Below are 25,535 nucleotides of genomic sequence, written 5' to 3'. Positions count from 1 at the left end.
AACTAAATTAACTTTCTTGCTGTTTCCCATACACAATCTGTTTGCTTTTATGAAGACTGTCCTAGCCTCATTCTTTAAATGTAATCGATACTTATCTCCACTTCCTAGAATCTTAGTTTCCTTCAAAACCCAGGTCAAATACCACCTACTTACATTAGGCTTTTCCTGATTCCACCCCCTCTCATCCTACCGGTACCCCCAACTACTGCTCTCCTACAATTACCTTGCTTTTATTTCAGACATATTTCTATATGTACTTTGCCTCTCCCTAGAGAATATAAGCTCTTAGAGGGCAGGGATTATTTCTTTTCTTTTTTTTTTTTTTTTCTTTTCACGCTTAGTGCTTTGCATAATTGCCTGCCACATTGTAGGCACATGGTAATGTCTCAAAAAAACAGCTCAATGATCTTTCCCTAGAGATAGTGAATTAGTAACTTCCTGTTTAAGGAAAGAATCCTTCACCTATGCCCTGCTCCACTATATTATCTATAATATTGTGTGAACCTATGTTCTAAAGAGAATATAACAGTATAACACAAACTCTGGAACATTTATCAAATCAGTTATTGTTCAATCATTTCAGTTGTATCCAACTTTTCATGACCCTATTTGGAGTTTTCTTAGCAAAGATAATGGAAGAGTTTCCTGTTTTACTCTTTAGCTCATTTTACAGATGAAGAAATTGAGGCAAACAAAATTAGGTGACTTACCCTGGGTCACACAGCTAGAACGTGTTTAAGGCTGGATTTGAACTCAGATCTTTTTTCTTCCCAACTCATGCCTGGCACTCTATTCACTTCACCATCTAGCTGCCCCAAAGTTGGCACTTCTTGATTAATCTGGGAATTCTCCTAGCAAAAAGTGAAAAGGGGTTATTTGCAGCTCAGTAATGATATTTTTGGCCACAGTAACTCATAAAACCATTTAATAAAGGCAAATAATAAAGACATCTCCATCTGATTCAGTAGAGGAAAGATCTACACTGATGAAATAAGTTTTTTGCATATCACTACCTCTTTCCTTGTCTTCCCTTTCCCAGGTGTTAATGAGTAGGGTGAGAAAGTAGTGCTTTAGAAATGTTGGCTTTCTTTTGGTTCAATAATGCTTAATTACAGCCTATCTATCCCCAAGAAATCTCAAAAATACCTATAATTCCATGTTTAAATAATAAGAGACTACTAATTTTTTTTCTTTTGGAAACTCCATGAACATCTGAACATGCAATATATTAGATCTTCCTTTTTAAAATTCAAAACAACTTGAACTTTGCTTGGTAACTGTTTTAATTTAATTTCAACACATAAAGTATCATACTTTTTTGAGTTACTTTAAGTCCTCAGAATACTTTGTCATAGATAAATTGCTGTAGTTGCTTAGACAATCTAGAGTGAATTGTATTTTATTTAGGCAGAGCTGAGCAAAGTCTTTAACCTCACTCTCCTGTGGAGTCATCAAGGTCCATTGGAAAAACACAAGTGAAGATAACTGGTGATGGCTCCAAAGGGATACAGATACTAGTCTGAAACAACCCTTACTCACAAGATTATAGGATTAATAAATAGGTCATTTGTGGGGAAAAACCAAGAAATCTCTAAAACAAATTTTAAGTCTCCATAAATGTGGTAACAGGGCTCCCTCCCACAAAGGTATATAATACATATGTGTAGCCCTGTAGTACAGTTCTTCCACCACAGAAAATGCATAAGGTAGATGGATATAATGGATTATTACTGTGCTGCAAAAAATAATAAATATGATGAGAAGAGTATAGAAAATATTTACTGATGCAGAGTGAAGCAAGCAGAGACAAGAAAATAATAATCACAATGATTATAATAATGTTAATTGAAAGAAACACAAAATAATCAAAAGTGTTTCCATAGGTATTATACATTGTACATATTTTTACAATTTCTTAATGTATTGATTTTACTTATTTTTTGTCTCTAACATTTTTTTCTTTAAAAAATAATTTATGGGGAAGCTAGGTGGCGCAGTGGATAGAGCACCAGCTCTTTATTCAGGAGGACCTGAGTTCAAATCTGATCTCAAACACTTAACACTTCCTAGCTGTGTGACCCTGGGCAAGTCATTTAACCCCAGCCTCGAAAAAATAATAATAATAATAATAATAATAATTTATATGAGTTAGCTCTCTGGGAAGGAGAAGGATAATAGAAAAAATTGGAGATGTTAACAGCAAGATATATATAAAAATCTTTTTTAAAGGACAAAGGGCTTAAGGTACACATGGACAAATACAGATGACACAAAATATTCAAATAACCTATTATACTCACTTTATTCCCTTCAGAACGCAAGGAGTTTTTTTTTTTTTAATAAGACTAAACAGATATTTTACAATTATCTCAGACTTGCATTGTCCAAGCAGCTACAGCAATTATGATGGAGCATTGACAAGATCCAGACCTTCTTCACATGTTTTGTCTTCCTGCTGCAGGATTATTCTGTTGATATACTCTGAAAAGTGAGCTATTAAATGCATCTTCCTTCTTTGCATGGCCTGTATCACTGATACCAGAATTAGAAACTCAAGACTGCAAAAGAAGTAACGACCAATGTTGGAAATTCTAAAGTCCCTTTTTCAGAATTACTAGTCATTGATCTAAATTTACAGAAAGAAATAGAAGTAGAAGACACCAATCAGAAATTGGAGCTTTAAGAAACTCCAGTCTCTAACTTACTTAAAAAAAAAAACATCTCTCTGCTAGCTATTTATTTGTTTTTGCTAGAAGGTGCAGTGGCTAGGGAGTAAAAGGTGAGAGAAAACCTTCACTTCACACTCCAGTGTAAAAGAAGATGGTATATACATGTTTATTACCTTCCTCACTTAGAAGTTAAAATGGGGGAGAGAGGGAAAGCGGAAAAAATTTCTCAGATAAACATTTCTTCTCACTTGGGAGAGGAGTGGGAGAATGGTTGAGACTGATGGGAAGAGATCAGTGTATCCCTACAGTAAGAAGCCAATGTATGTGTCCCTAAACAGGAGACTAAATGAATATCCAGTTCCATGAAAAGTATTGCAATTCATTAATCAGTTCCCTTGATCATCTGCTATACAAATAAATCCGTTAATAGGAAAATGGGCAGTCTATTATAATGATTAGAAGGCCAACTTTGGATACAAGTCCAACTTTTAACACAATTCTTGCTATATGACTGAAGAAAACATTTATTTTATTTTTTATTATAGCTTTTTATTTACAAGATATATGGATGGGTAATTTTTCAGCACAGACAATTGCAAAATCTTTTGTTCCAATTTTTCCCCTCCTTTCCCCCACCCCCTCCCCCAGATGGCAGGTTGACCAACACATGTTACATATGTTAAAGTATATGTTAAATACAGTTATTTCGCTGTACAAGAAAAACTGGACTTTGAAATAATGTACAATTAACCTGAGAAGGAAATAAAAAATGCAGGCATTCACACTTATTTCCCAGAGTTTTTTCACTGGATATAGCTGGTTCTATTCATTATTGAACAAATGGAGGTGATTTGGTTCATCTCACTGTTAAAGAGGGCCACGTCCATCAGAATTGATCATCACAAAGTATTGTTGTTGAAGTATATAATGATTCTGGACAAAACATTTAATTTCTCAGTGCCTAGGCAATGCTCTGCCCCACCCATCCCTAGATTATAATTTGTAGAAAAATTTCCCATATGCATTGATAGAAAAAATTTCTTTATCTGTGGCTCCCTATGTCAAGGAAACATAGATCCATTAAAACAAACAAACAAAAAACTTGCACTAAAAATGTACCAAATTGTGCATTTTATCTCATGTTCACATTTCTAGTACAGTAACAATTAAATTATCCTTGAAGTGACATTGTAAAAAGTTTCCAATGGGAAAAAAATTTACATAATTTCAATAGTTTGTCCAAGTGTCTAATAGTCTTTACTATATCTATTAGTATACTTACAGCTACCCTAAACTGAGTTATGCTCCATCCTTCTCTCCTAAGTAATGATTAAGAAAAAAAAAAAAACAATAAGTAAATAATATTATCTGTTTTGATGCTGGTAATAATTTTGTGCCTAAATGTTCAAATTGCTTATGAACAGAAATTTGCCAAGCAGGCAAGACTACTTGTGAGGACTCTTATCTTTTTTCTTCATTTATTTATTTATTTTAGTTTATTTTTAATAAATATTGTTTTATGAATTATGTTGGGAGAGAAAAATCAGAGCAAACAGGAAAAACAATGGGAGAGATTTAAAAAAACAGAAAAAAGAAGTGAACTTAGCATGTGTTGATTTACATTTGGTTTCCTTACTTCTTTCTCTGGTTGCAGATGACATTTTCTGTCCAAAGTCTATTGGGATTCCTTTGAATTCCTGAACTACTGAGAAGAACTAATCCTTTCATAGTTGATCATCACACATTCTTGATATTATTGTATAAAATGTATTCCTGGTCCTGCTTGTTTTGCTCAGCAACAGTTCATGTAAATCTTTCCAGGCCTTTCTATAAGCAGCTTGTTCATCAATTTTAATAGAACAATAATATTCCATTACCTTCATGTACTACAACTTGTTCAGCCATTCCCCCATTGATGGGCATCTACTCATTTTCTAATTCCTTGACAATATAAAAAAGGCTGCTATTAACATTTTTGTGCATGTGGGTCCTTTTCCCTCTTTAATGATTTCCTTGGGATACTGACCCAGTAATGGCACTGCTGGGTCAAAGGGTATGCACAGTTATATAACCTTTTGGGCATAGTCTCAAATTGCTCTCCAGAATGTTGGATCATTTCACAACTCCACCAAAAATGCATTAGTGGAGGACTCTGTCTTTAACATATGCAGGTTCACTTCCTCCAAAAATACTTTTTTAACTTGAACACTGTGCCATGTGTTGTACTATTTATTTTAAGAATGGAGAATAGTCTAAATACCACCATTTTCTATCTTTGATCCTAATGTTTGACCACTGCAATTTCTATTTAGTCTTTTTGCATAATGCAATATCTACCCTGTTGTTTAGTGTTATCTCCTAATAAGGCCTCTTTCCACAGACCAATTCTTTATCACACAACTTCTAACTGAAATCTAATGAAAACTTTAATGAATTTATACAAAACCCTGACCACCCTGATTCCTTATTTGTTAATTCTATTTTGTCACTTGATTAATTATTTTAAAAAAGTATTTCTCAGAATCATAGGTCATAGTTAGAAGGTACCTCAGAGTACCTTCACTAATTATAATATATAATCTCTATATTTATATAATTTATCTAATCTCTATAATATATAATCTCTATAATCTATACCTAAACAAGAATCTTTTCTTACCTTATATCCAAAGCATGGTCACCTAATCTTTCTCGCCAGACTTCAAGTAAAAGAGAACCCACTACTTCCTGAGTGTCCCATTGCTCTTTGGGATCATTCTTGTTGCTAGGATGGTTCTCCTTGTTCTAAGTCAAAATGTTCCTCTTTGCAACAACTTCCACTAATTACCCTTTAAGTGTTCCCCACTTGGGCCAAGAACACATACAATCTCTCCTCCTCATGACAGCTTTAAAAATATACAATATAGTATCTGGCATACTCTTCTCCCATCCTGGCTTCTCTGGGCTTTCCTGTGACTAACACCCCCTCTTCTACTGGAAGCTTTCCCCAAACCATCTTAATTGCAGAGTTTTCTTACTCATCCTGCCTATAGCTTGTTTGTATATATTTGTTTACATACTGTCTCTCCTCTTAGATTGTGAGCTCCTTGAGGGCATTTTAACACAGAGTCAGGAGACCTAGATTCAAATTCTGGTTCTAATACTTAATAGCTACCTGAGCAAGAACTAGGCATATAGCTGTTTTGACCCTCAGTTTTCCCATTTATAACGTAGGGGTAATGGTTATTGCCATTTGTTCTTGCAGACATCACTTTGTTAGAGTCGAGTTGCAGTGTCTGACTGTGGCTGATCAGACCAATACAAGCTCAGGATGCTCTGCCATAGGTCAGACACAAATGTCCCTGTGAACATTTGGGGTATACTCTCTGACTTTGTGATCTCACATTTCTTTTGAGCTAATTCAGTGCTGCTTTGCTCATAGAACATAGCCCCTTCTCTGACAAGGGCACACCATGCTGGGCGATCCTGTGCCAGTGTCTCCTATATCATACAATCAATTCTAAAGTTTTTGAGAGACTTTGAGAGTGTCAAGTTCAAGTTTACAGTTACCTCTATTGTCCATCTTTATAAAGGTAAAAGGAATACATTGTCTTGTGTCAATCACAAGCAAGTCTCTTAGAGAGAGATGTCTTAGACATTTACCAGAATCCTCCTTAAAAGGCTGTTCCTACACCTGGATAAAAGTCAGTTCTCTGAGAGTCAGTATGGCTTCAGAAGGAACCAGGGAAAAGTCAATGTGGTGTTTATTGCCCAACAACTCCAGGAGAAATGCCAGGAGCAAAACAGAGGTCTGTATACATTTATAAATCTGACCAAGGCCTTTATACTGCCAGTCATGAGGACTTAGGGAAAATTATACCAAATTTTGGTTGCCCAAAGAAGTTCATCTGTATAGTATGTCAATTTTATGGTGGCATTCTTGCCTGGGTTCTGGACAATGGACAATGCTCTCAAGCTTTTCTGGTCACCAGTAGAGTGAAACCAGGCTGTGTGCTTGCTCCCTGTTTTTTAGCATGATGATTTTAGCCATGTTGTCAAACACCTTCAATGGAACAAACATGGAATCAGTTAGCTACTGCACAGATGGTAAATTCTTCAACTTGAAAAGGGATGATAGAGTTTATAACCCAAAAAACCCAGGGTTCTTGTCAGGAATACACTTAGTAAACCTCAAAGCACTATTAAATACAAATTATTATTAAATTTATCTGAAATATGTAATTATGTTAAGCTGCAAAAATGTTTACTGATGATAGCATTCAATTCAAAACACTATCATTAATAGATTTTTCTAAAATATTTTATTTTTACCTTTTAATTTTTTTAATCCAATTCCCCCATTAAGTTGGGGTAAACACTATAATAATTACCTTGATTTTTCTTAAGGCATACAATTTAAATATTAAGATTTTGAAAACTTTTTAGATAATAACTCACATTTATGTAAGGTTTTCTGGATTGCAAAGCAATTAATTCTGAGTGATTGTGGATAAAGTACCTTTGTTCAAATACTTTTCATGGTATTTATCATATTTGTGACTTTGGGCAAGTAATCTGTAGATTTTAGTTTCTTGATCTATAAAATGAGAGGTTTTGACTGGCTAATTTCTAAGGTATCTATAATTTTAAAAATTAAATTACACTATGATTTAATTGAGGAAGCCCTATAATGTTCCAGGCCATCATGCAACCATCATAATATCAATGGAATAAAAATAATTGTGTAATCTTGCAAAATGAAGGAGGTCTTTTCTCAAATTTTCTTATAATAATCTATACATTTATGTCATACAATTGACTAACATGATTGTACTGCATCAAACTCCATAGCCTACAGGCCACAAGTTCCTTGCAAAACTCCCAAATCACATTAAAATATTTAAGAACATTTAAAAAAAAACATGAAAAACATTTATTTGTAGTTTTCTAAGTCTATATCCTTTCTCTGGAGAAATTGAGTTTGATGTCAATTGTTTAAAGTTAAATGTGTTAGTTTTTTTACCTTTTTGTGCTTGTTTGCTTACTTTTTTTTCTCATTTTTTTCCTTTTTGATCAGATTTTTCTTGTGCAGCATGATAAATATGTAAATATGTATAGAAGAATTGTACATGTTTAACATTACTTGCTTTTTAGGGGAGGGAGAAAGGAGGAAGAAAAATTTGGAACACAAGGTTTTGCAAGAGTGAATGTTGAAAACTATGTTCAGATGTATTTTAAAAATAAAAAGCTATTATTTAAAAAAAAAAAGTTAAATGTGTTAACTGCCCATAACTTTTTGTGAATATGAAATTTTCTTGAAATACATTAATAATGGGGCAGCTAGGTGGCGCAGTGGATAGAGTACCAGCCCTGAATTCAGGAGGACCCGAGTTCATATCTGGTCTCAGACACTTGACACTTCATAACTGTGTGACCCTGGGCAAGTCACTTAACCCCAGGGAAAAAAAACAAACAAACAAACAAATAAAAAAACCCAAAATACATTAATAATGTTTTGGAAGTAAATTCAGATAATGGCAAAATAAGTTTCTGGATTAATGAGTAGCAAACTACAACTTAGGAAAAGATATCTCAAGAGTTTATGGGGCATTTAATACATATAATCATATAAAACTGGATTTTTTTAATATTACAAAATACAGACTTGATATATTTATAGATAAGTTTTTTCAAATTTAAACTGTTAAAATGTTAGTTTTGTTAAAAAACTGAAAAAATTAATTCTAATGAATTTGAATAAAACTTTGTTTTAATAATTCAGAAAATGATGACTCAGTGGTCCTCAAACTTTTTAAATAGGGGGTCATTTCCCTGTCCCTCAGACTGTTGGAAGGACTGAATATAGTAAAAACAAAACTTCACATTGTCCCTGCTCCTCAGCCCATTTGCCATAATCCTGCGGGGGCATAAACGCCATCAGCACTAGCATCTGTCCTGCAGGCCGTAGTCTGAGAACCCCTGAATGTGACATGTGACTATAAGACAGACTTATTTTTAATTATATTAAAAATTTTACCTGGAATTGAGTATTGTTCTATTGAGTAATCACCTTGAGAATAAGCACTTTTGTTTCTTTTTGTTTGTTTGTTTATGTGCTAACTTTATTACATATTTTTAAAAATTATAGCTTTTTATTGATAGAACATATGCATGGGTAATTTTTACAACATTGTCCCTTGCACTCACTTCTGTTCCAACTTTTCTTTTCCCTCCTTCACCCCTTCCCCTATATGGCAGGCAGTCCTTATGCATGTTAAACATGTTAAAGTATATCTTAGTTACAATATATGTGTGCAGATAGGTACAGTTCTCTTGTTGCACAGGAAGAATTGGATTTTGAAGGTAAAAATAACCTGGGAAGAAAAACAAAAATACAAATAATCCACGTTCATTTCCCAGTGTTCCTTCTCTGGGTGTAGCTGATTCTGTCCATCGTTGATCAATTGGAACTGAATTAGATCTCTTTGTGGAAAGTATCCACTTCCATCAGAATACATTATAGTGATCTCCTGGTTCTGCTCATTTCACTCAGCATCAGATCATGTAAGTCTCTCCAAACTTCTCTGTATTCTTCCTGTTGGTCATTTCTTACAGAACAATAATATTCCATTACATTCATATACCACAATTTACCCAACCATTCTCCAATTGATGGGCATCCATTCATTTTCCAGTTTCTAGCCACTACGAAAAGAGCTGCCACAAACATTTTGGCACATACAGGTCCCTTTCCCTCCTTTAAGATCTCTTTGGGATATAATCCCAATGAAAACACTACTGGGTTAAAGAATATGCACAGTTTGATAACTTTTTGAGCATACTTCCAAACTGCTCTCCAGAATGATTGGATCTCTTCACAACTCCACTAACAGTGCATCAGTGTCCCAGTTTTCCCCGAATCCCCTCCCATATTTGTCATTATCTTTTCCTGTCACCTTAGCCAATCTGAGAGGTGTATAGTGGTATCTCAGAGTTGTCTTAATTTGCATTACTCTGATCAATAGTGATTTGGAACACCTTTTCATATGGCTAGAAATAGTTTCAATTTCTTCATCTGAGAATTGTCTGTTCATATTCTTTGACCATTTATCAATTGGAGAATGGCTTGATTTCTTATAAATTAGGATCAATTTTTTGGAAATGAGGCCTTTATCAGAGCCTTTAACTGTAAAAATGTTTTCCAAGTTTATAAGCACTTTTATTTCATTAATTTTTTTCATTATAAAAAAACTTTTAGAATTCATCTTTGGGACTTTCCTTCAAGTTCTGTATCTTTTAAATATCTTTAAAGTTATTTTAAAAATAAATTTATTTATTGTAATAAATCCTTTTTTAAAAATTCTTGATTTAATTAACTCCAAACAAAAACATTTAAATGGAATGTTTTATTTCTCTTATCTCTCTGATCATCCAGATTCTTTTGTCAGATCCATGTCCTGCCTTTCTGTTAGTATACTCCAGGCCTTTGTGCTAGATTGTTTTTTCTTCTCTCTGTGGGTGATCTAATCAACCTCCTTGGGTTCAATGATCATTTCTGCAGATGATTTCTAATTTGACTGTCTGAGATTTCAAAATTTACATGCCTAAAACAGAACTTAAGGTCTCCCCTCCAAAACCCTTTTCCTATCTTCCCTTTTTCAGATGAAGGCACCACCTTCAAGTCACCCTGATTCATAACTTCTGAGTTATCCTCAATTCACTCACCCTGATAGGCAGTCAAATTATTGTCTTGTCAATTCTTTCTCCACAATAAATCATATTTTCTTCACTCACATGACCATCAATCTAGTTTTCAGCACTAATCATCTCTCTGCTTTTAGTTGTTCTCTCTGCCTCTAGGCTAGTCTCTGCCTATGTCTCTTCCTTGTAGTTGCCAAAATAATATTCCCAAAGCACAAATCATTTTCTTGCTCAAGAACTTTCATGGGTTCCCTAATGCTTCTGAAATAAAATGCAAATTCTTCTGTTTGTCATTTAAAACCCTTCTCAATTTGATTTCATCCTTTCCAGACATCCCTACTGCTTTCCCCTCCTCCTCATTTTTCACCAGCTACTACTTTTAGATTTATCTGGGCTTCTTTATCATGTTGTAATATCCCAGGAACCTCATACATAATTGGGAAATCTCATCATCCTCCAAAGTCAAATTAGCCTTAGTGTTCACGTTTCATCAGTGCCCTCTGCCCATCTGATTAGATGCTGTAAGTGGAAGATGGAGCTGTAAGATCCAAAAATACCCTTATTTCCTACTAGCAACTCCACTTGTTGGATTTTTCTGGTCTTTTCTATTATGTCCTGGAGCTGGGAACCTTCCCCCACCTTGATTCCTACCACTTTTCAGCTTCCTTTTGTGTATTTTCCCCCACTGAAATTGTAAGCTCTCTGCATTTAGTCCAGAACTTAGCACACAGTAGATGTTTAATAAATGTTTATTGACTGACAGTACTTTATTTTTCAGTTATTCTGGCTTGCTTGATGGTCCTTGTTTGGACATTTTATCTCCTGCCTCTGTCTTTGTACAGGTAACCCCCACTCCCATGATGCCTGGAATGGCTTTTCTTCTCACTTCTGCCTTTTGCCTCAGTTCAAATGCTACTGTTTATGGGTATGTACCCGATATACGTTATAGGTATATTCCTGATATCCTCAGTAGTTTGTCTTTTGCTCTCCATACCTTGTCCTCTCTCACCTCATCTTGCCAAATTACTTTTTATATATTTTATAGGTATTTACTTTTATATATGACATTTCTTTCTAAGAGACTATAAGCTACTTGAGGGCAAGGAACTGTTTTCATTTTTGTCTTTGTATCTCCAGTATCTGTCCTAGAGACTGGGACATAGTAGGCATAGAAAAGGCTGCTAGATGGCTCAGTGGAAAGACTCCTTGATCTGGAGTCAGTAAGTCCTGAATTCAGATCTCAGACACTTACTACTTGTGTGATCCTGAGCAAATTTCTTAACCACTCTTTGCTTTGATTCATTGGAGAAGGAAAAGGCAAATGACTCCAGTATCTTTGCCAAGAAAATCCCATGGACAGTCTTAGCCTGTTATGGAGCAATAACAATAAAAGATACAGGAAATTACTTTTGAATTTAAGTGAATAACATAACTTCTTTTATTTTTAATGCTTCAGACTTTCATATTTTTATAATAGCTTTTTCAAAATACATGCAAAGATAGTTTTCAACATTCATCCTTGCAAAACCTTGTGTTCCATATTTTTCTCCCTTCCTCTCCACCTTCCCCCTCCACTAGACTTCAAGTTATCCAATATAGGTTAAACATATGCAATTCTTCTAAACATATTTCCACATTTATCATGATGCACAAGAAAAATCAGGTCAAAAAGCAAAAAGAGAAAAAAAGACAAGCAAGCAAACAACATAATTCCAAATTACTCTCCTTTAATAGCAATATTCAAAACAAAATGTAGTTTTAAGTCTCACAAGGAGACAAGGGAAGGACTCTGAGCTTTTGACACAGCTGAAATCTGAAAACCTTAGAATCAAACAAAACAAAAATAAAAAATTGTATCATTCCTAAGGTACCAGAAGTTATCCTGAGTTCTCAATGAGACATCAAAGAAGAATGTTTATTAATCTGTCAGCCAAGTCAGCTAATTCAAAGTAAGATATACAGAACTGAATTTCAGCATTACTTAACTGGGCCCTGTTGACATCCAATTTAAATGTAATTAACATGATTTTACTGAGGACCTATCATAGCAATAAGCCAAGTGTGCCAACTTCTGTGTGAGGCTTTTCCTGGTCCTCCAGATGTTTGTATTTTTCCCTTCAAGATTACCTTTTATCTGTTTCCTGTACTGTATACATAAAATGTATGGTTGTGTACATATGTTCATGTTGTCTCCAGTTTAGAATGTGATCTCCTTGAGGGAAGAGGATGCTTTGCTGTGGCACATAATAAAAACTTAATTGCTGATATGATAAATTATATTCTTTACACTAAAAAATGATTTTAGGGGCAGCTAGGTGGCGCAGTGGATAGAGCACCAGCCCTAAAGTCAGGAGGACCAGAGTTCAAATGTGACCTCAGACACTTTTTTTTCTTTTTGAGGCTGGGGTTAAGTGACTTGCCCAGGGTCACACAGACCTCAGACACTTCCTAGCTGTGTGACCCTGGGCAAGTCACTTAATCCCAAATGCCTGGGGGGGGGGGAAGAAAGGATTTTAATGAGTACAATTTTTCGACATGAAAGTAATGAGGTAAACTAGTCATATATTGAGATGAGAAATTAGCCCATGTTGCACTAGAATCATGAAATATAAAAAATCACAAAGAAAAGGTCCACAGTACACTGAATAGGGAGGGATTTATGGAGGATTACCCAAGAATCACGTTGAAGAATAAGAAGGGAGATCACCATTTCATTTTTCTAGAAAAAAACAAAACAAACCCCCAAATCCTACAACAAATTAGATCATATGAAAAAAGATGAATGTAAACAGAAAGGTGATAGTCTAGAGCTTAGAAACAGCAAGAGAAAAATAATTTCAGGGTGTGCTGCTAGAAAACCTTGGTTTAAAACAAAGTTAAGGCTGGTAAAAGCTACATATTGTATTTATTTAGCTTGCTTTTTCTCGGAAGACTGGAAGATTCTGGTATATAAAGTCATTTATGATGGTAACTCCTGTTTATTTGGAGAAAAAGTAATGGAAGAAGCCATGGAAAGAAGACCGGTGAGGAAACAAAGACCATGTAAATAGCCCCCCGGGGGTTCTAGAGATTGCCAGAGTAAGGGGGTGAAGACCGTGAGAAGGATGATTATAGCCATGCACGTTTGCCGAAGTCTAAGTGAATAATACCAACCTGTTCCCAGGACATCCTATCCGAGATAACCCCTGCCTACGCTTTTAAAAGGCTGAGACTTCCTGACAGCTGTCTCTAAATTTGGGCCTATGTATCATGTGGGAACTACAGTTCCCATCAGTCAAGCGTGTGGAGGGACAAGCGGGGAAGCCCCCAGTAAAAGGCTACACCTTAGCTCGCGAGCTAAAGACAATTTCGATTCTCTACGTGGAGGGTAAAAGGAAAGGTTTCACGCAGTGCCTGCTGGGAATTGTAGTCTCAGTAGCTGGAGCAGCGCTAAACCTGCCGGGAATTGTAGTTTCTGTATATGGGGGGAGGGGATTGGGGAAGGAGGGGGTCGGGCCCTGTCCCTCCCCCCGTCACTTCCTGCCTGGCTGCGGGAGCCCGAGCGGCTCATTCTCTTTAGTGTTTGCCCTGTGGCCGCAGCGTCTGGCTCGGCTTCCCCCTCCCTCCCTCCCCGACCCCCGGCGCCCGCCCCCCACAGGCCATTCCGCCTCCCCTCCCCTCCTCACTACCACCGCCTAACCGATCCTTCAGCGGGGGACGAGTCCCGGGAATCCAGGTGAGGCGCTTCGGCCCAGCCCGTTGCAGCTTGGGGGAAGGGCCTGGGATGGCGGGTGGGTGAGAGAGAAGCGGAGAGGGGACTGGAGACGGCTCCCCTCAGCCACCCCGGCCTAGCTCGGCCTGAGGAGGCGAGGCAAGCTGCTGCTCGGAGAGTGCTTCGGCGGACAGGGCTGGGGACACTAGGCCGCTGAGAGAGTCAGCTTCCCTCCCTGGCCGGAGTGGGGAGGGGCTGCCGTCACCCCCTCCCCCAAGAAAGGCCTCGGTCCCTCCGCCCTCCGCCCTCCCCGGGGCGGGGATCTGGCCTATTCTGGGAGAAGAGCCCTCAGCCGTCTCCTCTTCTTCCAGCTCCTCTCCTCTCCTCCCGGAGATGGGGGCTTGGGAGGCGCAGGTTCCTCCGCCGCCTCTCCCGCCGCCCCTTCTTCCTTGGTCTTTTTCCGCTTGCTGCCCCTCCCTGCATTTTCCCCAGAGGAATGGTGTTTGCTGCAGCCCCCACCTTGCTGGGGACCAGTGTCTTCCCCGCCTCCCGGCAATCCCCTTCCTCTCCCTGCACCTTCTCGGCCTGAGGGACGCGCAACAGCCTTTTTAACCTGTTCTTTGCCACGGAGGGGAAGAGCAGGCCCTTTAAGACACGAGCTTACTGTAAGCTCCTCTTTACGAATTTGCACACACCCCCGGAACCCAGTTAGGTTTTTTTTTTTTTCCCTAGCCCAGTTCTAAGGTTAGAGTATTTATTTCAGAACTCAAATGCCTAAAGGAATTTATTCTGACCCTTTTCCCCACGCCGCTGCCTTCCAGATTGTCCACAGATGGAATGAATGTTCGTTGAATTAAATTGTTGAAGCTCCAGCAGTTTTTTATTGTTCTGTGTCCCGATAATTCTTATCAGCGGGGGAGGGAATAGATTGTTGTTTTTTTCTTTATATGTATCATGTATTAGGAAAGAAGTTATGTTTGGGTTTGGTTCTTTAAAAGGAAATAGGAGTGATATTAAAGTTCCTCAGTTACAGACCTCATACACCTGTGCATAGGGAAATGCATTTTTCTCCTGGCGGTTGTAATGAGAAAGTATTTCAGTTGATACTGATCCATAGCAACTGATACAGATGGAGATTCATCCTCTCTTCGGTATAAAAGTATGTGGAACTAGCTGATATGTTTATCATCAGCCTTGTAAGAGAAAGGTAGTATTGTCATCCCGTATTTAGTCAATAGATGTAGTAGTTTATTCTGCCCTTGTCCTGAATCCAGATTGCTGTCTTCTATAATATAGTTCAAACATTCAACACCATGCCTTTTTGCCAGCTCCTCTATCTCCATTTACTGATCCCCATTATAAATCTATGCACTTACCCACGTTGCAGTATTAGTCGTGTAAGAGATCTCTTCTCTAAGGCCAAATGTGTATGGCAGCCTAGTGATCTGTTTTTTAAGCTACGGGAAAAGCTTGAAGGTCTCAGAGACTTTTGTTGTTTTTATGCTGTCAAATTGTCTTAATTGTGAATGTGGAGGAGAAAGCCGATTTTAAATTGCTTGAGTTATCTTTAGGTAATCAAAGTGAGTTAAATATATATAGTTATTGATATAAAAATTAAAGTAATTGGTTTGCAGAGAGTAATTTTAGTAATGACAGGTGAGATTTTAGTGTGGCAAGTTCGTTTATGCTGAGTTTATTTTTAATTCAGAAGTTAGGTATGCTGGTATATCGTGTACTAATTAGCAAAATAGATTATGAAAACCCTGATTTATAGAAAAAATTAGGGGATACTTTTTTGTTTTCTAAAAAGTTTCTTTTATAATGTTAAATAATTTCAATATATTTCCTTAATTAAAAATATTTTATTTACTTCTGTGAAACATCTTTTACTTAATTTTATGAAGTATACACATTGGACCCTGATTTGTTGTAGTTTGATACACTTCTAAAGTGTTATTGTCCACTTTGGTATAATTTAAAATCTATAAGTTTCCTAAATGTTTAGATTATGAGTAAAACAAATTACTTGTTGCCTTTTGTAAAGTGTAGTGCTGACATAAATTATAATATTTTAAAATTGACTTAGAATTTAATTTTTCCCAAGCCATTATTCTCTCAAGTTAGTTATTTTTCTAATAAATATGAAAAGTTATATTTCACATAGCAATATACAGGTAGTAGTTGTTTTATGGAGTAGAAATTTTTGTAATACACATTTTATGACTAAAATGAAGGTTTTAGTGAACTAGATGTGGGGCAGGATAAGATCATTTTTTTCTCAAATTATAAGTCATATTATTGGTATATTATTTGTGTATAAAACAGCAGTTGTTTTTCTCATTTTGATACCAATTTTTTCTGATACTAAATTTTTTTGGATTTTTCTTCATGATTTAATGGATATTTGTTAAATTTATCTTTAAGGGAAAATAACTTTTTGTGTCAAAGTTAAACTATGGTTAATAAGTTATGTGATGAAAACTTTGAAAGGTTCTTTACAGTGGTTGTGCAAATACGCTGATGTAATTTTAGGTTAAGAATTAAGTAAAGAATATTCTGATTAGAAACTTTCAATTCTATTATCAGAATTATTTTTAAAACCTTATCACCTAAGTAAATTTAGTCATTTTAAAACCTTGATTTTAGTAGAGATGTAGTAACAGCATCAGTGTAAATGACAAGCAAATATTCTTTATAATATAAAAATATTTCTGTAATTTAGAGAAATTGTTAGCAAGAATATTTTGTGTCACTTTCTAGAATTATTAAATATATAACTATAAATATTGCTTTTAGAATTATTCTGTTATAGACATGTAGTATTATTCCAGTTGTTTGTCCACAGCAGTGGAAATTTTTTGTTTTGTTTTAGTCATCAGAATATGGAAAATAAGAGAGACTGTAATTTTTGAACCTTCACTTAATATTGTAGAAAAGGAAAAGGTTATATTTTATTTTCTAAAATGCTTCAAGATTTCCAGTATTTTTCATTTACAGATTTTTTGGTATTGTTGTTGTTATAAACATTCCCTTCTGAATTAGTTTTGGCATCTATCAGAATACAGCCAGAAAAAGCACATTTATATGTAGTTGTCAAGTTATGGAACAAACTAAAACTTGTAGAACTATTTTGGGGGCAGGATTCCACTTCTACAGTGTCATGCAACCAGTAATGGAAAATGAAAAGATAGATCTCTCCAACTAAGACGTAGCCACACTAAGCCCAAAATACTTAATACATTGAAGAACAAAGTAAATGGAACTTGTAGATTTCTGCTGATTTCCTCTTCTCCTATATTCTTTGAAAAGATTCCTTATTTGGAACCATACCCACAGCACTAATGACACCTTTTCAATTTTGCAAAGAATTATTGCTTTTTTACTAAGTATGTGGTGGAACTTAAAAACCTGCAAGAGTCAAGGCTTGAGGCCTTGTGAATGTTCTTATATGAATTTGGGTGGTGATTGTAAATGGTGGTTACTGAAATTACTGGAAAATTTTACCATAATTTTTGCTTTGTACCAGACCCTACCAGTAGTTGTTTTAGGAATTTCTCACCTTTCCTTCCCCAAGTTGAATGTAAACCTTGAGGGGCCCAGACCTTTTTTTTTTTTAAAGTCTGTTTACAGTACATAGCATAGTGCCTTACAAATAATAGCCATTAAATTTTATTTTAAAAATTTTTTATAGAATAGATGTTTCTTGGATTGAGTTTCTTGGTGACAAGAGGCTTTGACAATAAAAATAGTTTTCTGTTCTTAATTTTCTCCTGACCTCTTTAATTTTTTTTATTATAGTTCAGGTTATAGCACTAGGGCAATTCTAAAAAAGAAGAAATTACAAACTAAAGTTTCAACTCTACGAGATATGCTAGTTTATTAAAGTTAATTTTTAACTAAGATGGATTTACATAGTATTTTTTGGGATATGTTGAGAGAAGAATTTGATTAATTATAGAAATAGAAGAGTAAGAACCGTATTTTTTTTTAAACCAAGATGTTACTTTTAACAAATTATTTGATGAATATCTCTAAATATCTTTTGAATTGAATCTCATCTAATCTACCTTTTCATCTAATATACCCTTAAGGAAGGATATTATGAAGTTTGGTTTGTTTTTTATTTTTTGAATTTGAAATGAAAATAAAATGAATGATTTACTTTCTCTCTCCTTTCATATTTCATTTATTTATTTTCAGAATTTTATTAGGTTTTTTTTCCCTTGAGGCAATTGGAGTTTAGTGACTTGCTCAGAGTCACACAGCTAGGACGTGTTAAGTGTCTGAGGCCACATTTGAACTCATTTCCTCCTGATGTTAGACTTAAATCTTTAGTTAGACTCCATAGTGCTTTCTCTTGATATGGACAGCATTTTCCATCATAAGTCCTTTAGTATTGTCTTAGATCATTGTGTTGCTGAGAAGAGCAAAGTCTATCAAAGTTGATCATCTGGACAATGTTGTTGTTACTATGTGCAATATTTTCCTAATTCTGCTCACTTCACTCATCAGTTCTTTTAAGTCTTTCCAGGTTTTTCTGAAATCCACCTGCTCATCATTTCTCATTGAACAACAGTATTTGATTACATTCATATATCACAATTTATTCAGCCATTCCCAAATTAATGGGCATCCACTCAATTTCCAATACTTTGCCACCAGAAAGAGACTTGTTATAAACATTTTTGTACATGTGGGTCCTTTTCCATTTTTAAAGATCTGGGATACAGACTTAGAGATATTGCTGGATCAAATGGTATACTGTTTTCAAGGGCTTTGGGCATAGTTCCAAATTGCTCTCCAGAATGGTTGGGTCAGTTCACAGCTTCATCAACAAAAAGCAAGTATTTATCATTTTCCTTTCTGTCATATTAGGCAATATAAGTGTGAGGTGATAACTCAGAATTTGTATTTCTCTAATTTATAGTGATTTAGAGCATTTTTTCATAACTATAGATAGCTTTAATTTCTTCATCTGAAAATTGCCTGTTTAAATCCTTTGAATAATTTATCAATTGAGAAATAACTTGTATTCTCCCAAATCTGATTCAGTTCATTATATAATTTAGATATGAGAGCTTTTATCAGAAACACTGGCTGTAAAAAATTGTTTCCCAGCTTCTGCTTCTCCTAATCTTGGTTGCATTGACTTTGTGCAAAACCTTTTTATTTTGATGTAATCAAAATTATTCTTGTATTTCATAATGTTCTCTATCTTATTTTGGTCATAAATTCCTCCCTTCTGCAAAACTCTGACAGGTAAACTGTTTCTTACTCTCTCAATTTACTTATGGTCTTACTCTTTATTTTGATCTTTATCTTGATATAGGGTGTGAGATGCTGACCATATCCTTTTTATTCATGATCATAATATCATGTTAGAGAGGGTAGCGGGGCCATTTTTATCCACACTCTTACACATGAGGAAATTGAAACTCAGAATTCTAAGTTAAGTTGAGGGTGCGTTTGTTGCTAGTGCTTGAGCCAGGACTTGTCCATAGGTTCTCTGAGGTTGGCACACTAGTGTTATTTTTCTGTTGTACTCTGATACCAGTGAAATGTATAGTTGAATAAGTTTATCCTAAAGCTAGGATAATTTAGACCAACAAACAATATTTTCTTTCTTCTTTTTCTTTTCAAAATATATACATGATAATTTTCAACATTCACTTCTACAAAATCCCATGTTCCAAATTTTTTCTCTTTCCCAGATAGCAAGTAGTCCAATATATGTCAAACATATGCAGTTCTTCCATACATATTTCCACAAATATCACAGCAAATCATATTTTCAAGAAAACACTATATGTAAGATTATTTGTTAATGTTATTGAATAAAGATGGTTGCAGAGGTTGCAAAGATGTCTCAGATAGCCACCTTTACTGAATGCTGTGAGCCAAAAACTTTATCACCACCAAAGCAAAACTTAATGGAAGTTGTTTAATTCACACTATAAATATTAAAGTTAAAACACACACTACTTAATGTTGGTGGCATCATTTCTGTGGTTCTATACATAATATAGCTGTGGATCAATCTCTACAAAAATCATATTTGCTCTTACGGATCAGCATATTCAGGGTTTTTTTTTGTTTGTTAAACAGTTTTGTTTAATATGCTTGTACAAGATATAGCTCCTAAAACTTGGGGATAAAAAAATTGAGGAAAGTATTTTTAATTAGACTTCTTAGTTGTTATTTTCTAACTCAAAATTTGTTTAATCAAGATACTAATTTTATAGATGCAATAAATGTGAATTTTAGCTTTTTTAACAATACAAAGTAAACTGCTTTGTTTTAGCCTTGTATAAAAATCAGTACAAGGAGTTTTGTTTAATTCATTGAGCCAGATTATAAAGATTAAAAAATTTATTAGATTAACATGGTGTATGTTTGTTTTACAAACATGATTAGAGGTTAATGATGAACTTAGGTTTCTTTCTAGGATTTCTAGCTACAGGTGTAGGAGTGGTGTCAATTTTGTGGCCTAGTTGAGAGGATCCTATCCTACTTTCCTTGTTTGAATATTTTTTATTGTACTTTAATATAGATGGATATATGGGACTTTTAAAAAATGAATAAGAACATTAAGATTCAATAAATTTTCATTTGGATTTAAAATTATCAAATTTTATTTTGATATCAAATTATCATTTATCATCATCAAATTATCAAATTTTGATAAATTTGATTTGATGAAGAATAAGAGATAGCACTGAGTTTTTTTTTTTTAGATGTCCTCATCTGTGATAAATCATATTGTGTATAGAGAGCTGGCCTTAAACCAGGGAGATTTAGTTCAAGTCCCACCTCTGATACATACCTGTTTGGTGACTTTGCAAGTTTAGTCTTAGTGTTCTAGATAGTTTTCTCATTGCCTCAGAAGTGTTGAATTGTATTGCTAGAGGATTATTTCCTCACCTTAGATTTCCCAATGAATTTAGAATAAGGTTCAGTCCTTATTCTAACTCCTTTATCTGTAATAGTTATAGATTGAGGACCTTCTAACTCAAAGACTTTAAAATAGGAGCTTTTAAGGTCAGACCTCGTCAACATCATTTAATTATATTTCTCTAGTACTGTAGAACCAGAATCTCATTGTTGGAAGGTTCTTCAGAAATCATATAGTCCTGAATGTTATGGAATATTATTGTTCTATAAGAAATGATCAGGAGGATGATTTCAGAGAGGCCTGGAGAGACTTAATGAACTGATGCTAAGTGAAGTGAGCAGAACCAGGAGATTGTTATACATGGCAACAACAAGATTATATGGTGATCAATTCTTATGGACTTGGCTCTCTTCAACAATGAGATGATTGAAACCAGTTCCAGTGATCTTGTGATGATGAGAGCCATCTACACCCAGAGAGAGGATTGTGGGAACTGAATGTGGATCACAACATAGCATTCTCACTCTTTTTATTGTTCTACTTGCATTTTGTTTTCTTACTCATTTACTTTCCTTTTTTCATCTGATTTTTCTTGTGTAGTAAGAGAATTTTATAAATATGTTTTTACATACACACACACACACACACACACACACACACACACACACACGTTGAGATCCCAAATAAAGAATCCCTGTTATAGAAGAAAATGAGAAAAGAACCTAAGGCAGAACTTTGGAGAAGAAATAGGGGTTTAGTATGTCTTTTTGGACCAGTAGAAAAATAACATTGAATGAATAAAACAATATGTTGTGATGAAAAAAAACACAATTGATGAAAAGATAAGATTTGAAATTCTGACAATAATGTTTATTAGTTAGATGACAGAAGTTAAAACACAATGTTCTTGCTACTCAACTTCCCCATCTTTTAAAGGGGGATAATAATAAACTAATGCATAGGGCTGTTATGACAAAATACATTTTTAAAGGTTCAAGATAAATGGGGGCCCTTATTATTGGAGAATAACAGACAAGTTTGAACTGCAAATGAGAAGTAGCCTAAGATCCCTAAATCATGCAAAATTGTTAATTTTTTTTAAAGTGTGGTGGTGGAATTCAAATAGTCTATTTATATTGGGTACAGACCTTTCTTAGAAAGCAACTTTCTTTGTCAGCAACTGAATATCAACCATTATCAATGATCTGTCAGCAGTTCTCAAAGTATGATCTGAGGGTCCATAACTTCTAAACAATTTCCATAGTAATATTAAAACATTTTCATCGTGAAGACAGTAAATATCAATAAATGTAACCTACATAAATAAACAAAAAAGAAATCACATAGTCCAAGGCTGAACAAGAATACATCTACAATAGAAGTGTCAAACTCCTAGGGGGTGTAAGGAGCCAGAAAATTTCCTGAATCATAACAAAATAAATAGAACACAATGTGGATAATTTCAATTTGTGATTTTCTGAGTTAGTAGTATAAGGCCTGCAGAGATTTCAGGGACCATTCACCTTTGGTGCAGCTTTAAGTGCTAGGAAATTTTCCTTCCTTCTTTCCTTCCTTCCTTCCTTCCTTCCTTCCTTCCTTCCTTCCTTCCTTCCTTCCTTCCTTCCTTCCTTCCTTCCTTCCTTCCTTCCTTCCTTCCTTCCTTCCTTCCCTCCTTCCCTCCTTCCCTCCTTCCCTCCTTCCCTCCTTCCCTCCTTCCCTCCTTCCCTCCTTCCCTCCTTCCCTCCTTCCCTCCTTCCCTCCTTCCCTCCTTCCCTCCTTCCCTCCTTCCCTCCTTCCCTCCTTCCCTCCGTTTTTATTTACCACATATATGCATGGGTAATTTTACAACATTGACAATTGCCAAATCTTTTGTTCTAATTTTTCCCCTCTTTCCTCCCCCCTCCAGATGGCAGGTTGATCAATACATGTTAAATATGTTAGAGTATAAATTAAATACAATATATGTATACATGTCCAAACAGTTATTTTGCTGTACAAAAATAATCGGACCGGATTTTTAAATAGTGTACAGTTAGCCGGTGAAGGAAATCCAAAATGAAGGCTGACAAAATTAGAGGGATTGGGAATTCTATGTAGTGGTTCATAATCATCTCCTAGAGTTCTTTCTCTGGGTATAACTGGTTCAGTTCATACTCTATTGGAACTGATTTGGTTCATCTCATTGTTGAAAGTGGCCACATCCATCAGAATTGATCATCCTATAGTATTATTGTTGAAATATACAACGATCTCCTGGTCCTGCTCAGGAAATTTTCTTTAGATAAATTAACACTTGTTTTTTCTGCAATTGCTACCCATCAAGATCCCAGATCTTTTTTCTGGAGGGAGGTAGAATAAGCACAATCCCTCTTCAACCAGAAAGCTAAGCAAATTGTTCCTCTTTTCCCCTCAAGTTTTCTCTTAGTTGTCAACATTCTTTTAGTCTAGTATGGTATCAGAAATTAAATACAATATACTAGTCGTGGTCTGAGCAAGGCAGAATGCATTAAGACTGTTATAACTTCTTTCTGGGCATTATGCCTGTATTCATAGAGCCTAAGATGTCATTAGTTTGGGGTTTTGGTTTTTTTTTTTTTTTTTTTTTTGGTTGCCATGTCATAAAATTGACTCATTGACCTTCAGGTCTTTTTTTTCCTGATTTGTCTAGCCTTGTCTTCCATTCTGTATTTTTGAACCTGAATGTAAGGCTTTACTTTTAACTCTATTGTATGTCAATAGTTTTTTTTCCCATTGTTCTATCTTGTTGAGATCTTTTTAGACTCAAAAGCATCTCACATGTAAATTTTCCTTCCTATCTTCTTGTCAATAGTAAATTTAATAAATTTGCTGTCAATGCTTTCGTAATTGATTTTACTTGTCTTTTTTTCTTTTGTCACTAGAATTTGTTTTTTATGAAATTGGAGGCATTTTGTTTATCTTTTCATTGATTACTGATTTGATTAATTGATTAATGCAATTATTCAAATATCTTAGAATGTGTTGATTAATATTATCTCCCTATGGTTTTTTTTTTTTTAATTTTTTTGCTGGTGTTTGGTTAAGTGATTTGCTTTTAAGTGCTATTGAGTACTGCCTGAGGCAGGATTTGAACTCACTCCTGATTCTAGGGCCATTGTTCTATCCATTGGGCCAGTTAGATGCTGATCCTTCCCCCTGTTTTTTTTGTTTTTTTTTTGTTTTGTTTTGTTTGTTTGTTTTTTTAAGTACTTAATATTTTATTTTTTCCTTAATTGCATGTTGAAAGACTTTTTAAACATTGTTTTTAAAGTTTTTAAAGTTCTCCCCCTCTCTGAGGTGATAAGCAATCAGATAAAGGTTATACATGTGCAGTCATGTAAAACATTTCCTTATTAGTCATTTTGTACAAGACGACTCCAAAAAAAAAAAAGAAAGAAAGAAAGTGGAAAAATAGCATGCTTCAGCCTCTATTCAGACAATATCAATTCTTTCTCTGGGGGTAGATAGCATGGTTCATTGTTAGTCTTTTCAGATTCTAGGATTATTATATAGCTGAGAATAGCTAAGTACAGTTCATCATACAGTATTGCTGTGTGCAGTGTTCTCCTAGTTCTGCTCTTTTCACTTTACATTAGTTCATGTAAGTCTTTGCATGTTTTTCTTTTTCTTTTCTTTTCTTTTTTTTTTGAATTTTTGCCATTTATTTAAAAAATTTTTTTAGCTTTTCATTTTCAAAATATATGCATAAATAGGCATTCACCTTTGCCAAATCTTGCATTCCAAATTTTTTCTCCCTCCCTTCTTCCCACCCCTTCTCTTGGACAGCAGGTAATCCAATATATGTTAAACATATGCAATTCTTCTATACATATTTCTACAATTATCATGTTTGCAGGTTTTTCTGAGAGCATCCTCATCATTTCACATAGGCACAATAGTTTTCCATCACAAACTTATACCACTGTTTATTTAGCCATTCCTCAATTGATGGGCATCCTCTAAATTTGCAATTTTTGTCAGCACAAAAAGAGCTAATCTAAATATTTCAGTATTTACTGATCCTTTTTTATTTTTATTTTTTCTTTTTGCATCTGTTTATGTTAGGGACTTAATAGTGGAATAGTGGTATTTCTAGGTCAAAGAGTATATGCATAGTTTTATAGTTATTGTTCCAGATTGCCCTCTGAAATGATTGGATACATTTACAATTCCAGCAAATAGTGCATTAGTGTCCCAATTTTTCCATGTCCCTTCCAACATTTGTCATTTTCCTTAGCTAATTTGATAGGTGGTACACCAAAGTTATTTTAATTTTCATTTTTCTAGTCAACAGTGATTTAGAGCATTTTTTCATATTACTAGAGATAGCTTTGATTTCATCTGAAAATTGTTCATATCCTTTAACTATTTTCATTTGGGGAATGATTTGTATTCTAATAAATTTGACTTGGTTCTTTATATAGTTTAGAATCTGTACATCAGAAAAACTTGCTATTTTTTCCTGCTTTCTTTCTAATCGTGGCTGTATTGATTTTCTTTGTGCAAATCCTTTTAAATTTAATGTAATCAAAATTATATTATATTCTGTAATACTCCCTATTTTTTGATTGGTCATCAATTCTTC

At 34.9% G+C, this 25,535-nt stretch overlaps 1 protein-coding gene across 9 annotated transcripts in view; it reads left to right on the top strand.

Annotated features, from left to right (window-relative positions):
• The first annotated feature begins 13,862 nt into the window (after positions 1-13,862).
• The window catches only part of STAU1 (staufen double-stranded RNA binding protein 1), a 58,953-nt gene continuing 47,280 nt past the window's right edge, over positions 13,863-25,535 (top strand). For 8 of the 9 annotated variants that reach the window (XM_074288564.1, XM_074288562.1, XM_074288560.1 and 5 more), the window contains exon 1: positions 13,864-14,064. The gene's annotated coding sequence lies outside the window, so the exon portion shown is untranslated. Of the gene's footprint in view, positions 14,065-25,535 lie in introns of all 9 variants that reach the window. The other variant, XM_074288565.1, reaches the window with a different exon arrangement.

The sequence above is a fragment of the Sminthopsis crassicaudata genome, chromosome 2, assembly GCF_048593235.1.
Source record: "Sminthopsis crassicaudata isolate SCR6 chromosome 2, ASM4859323v1, whole genome shotgun sequence".
Lineage (NCBI taxonomy): Eukaryota > Metazoa > Chordata > Mammalia > Dasyuromorphia > Dasyuridae > Sminthopsis > Sminthopsis crassicaudata.
Note: the sequence above shows the minus strand (reverse complement) of the source record. Positions and strands in the feature narration are given on the sequence as shown.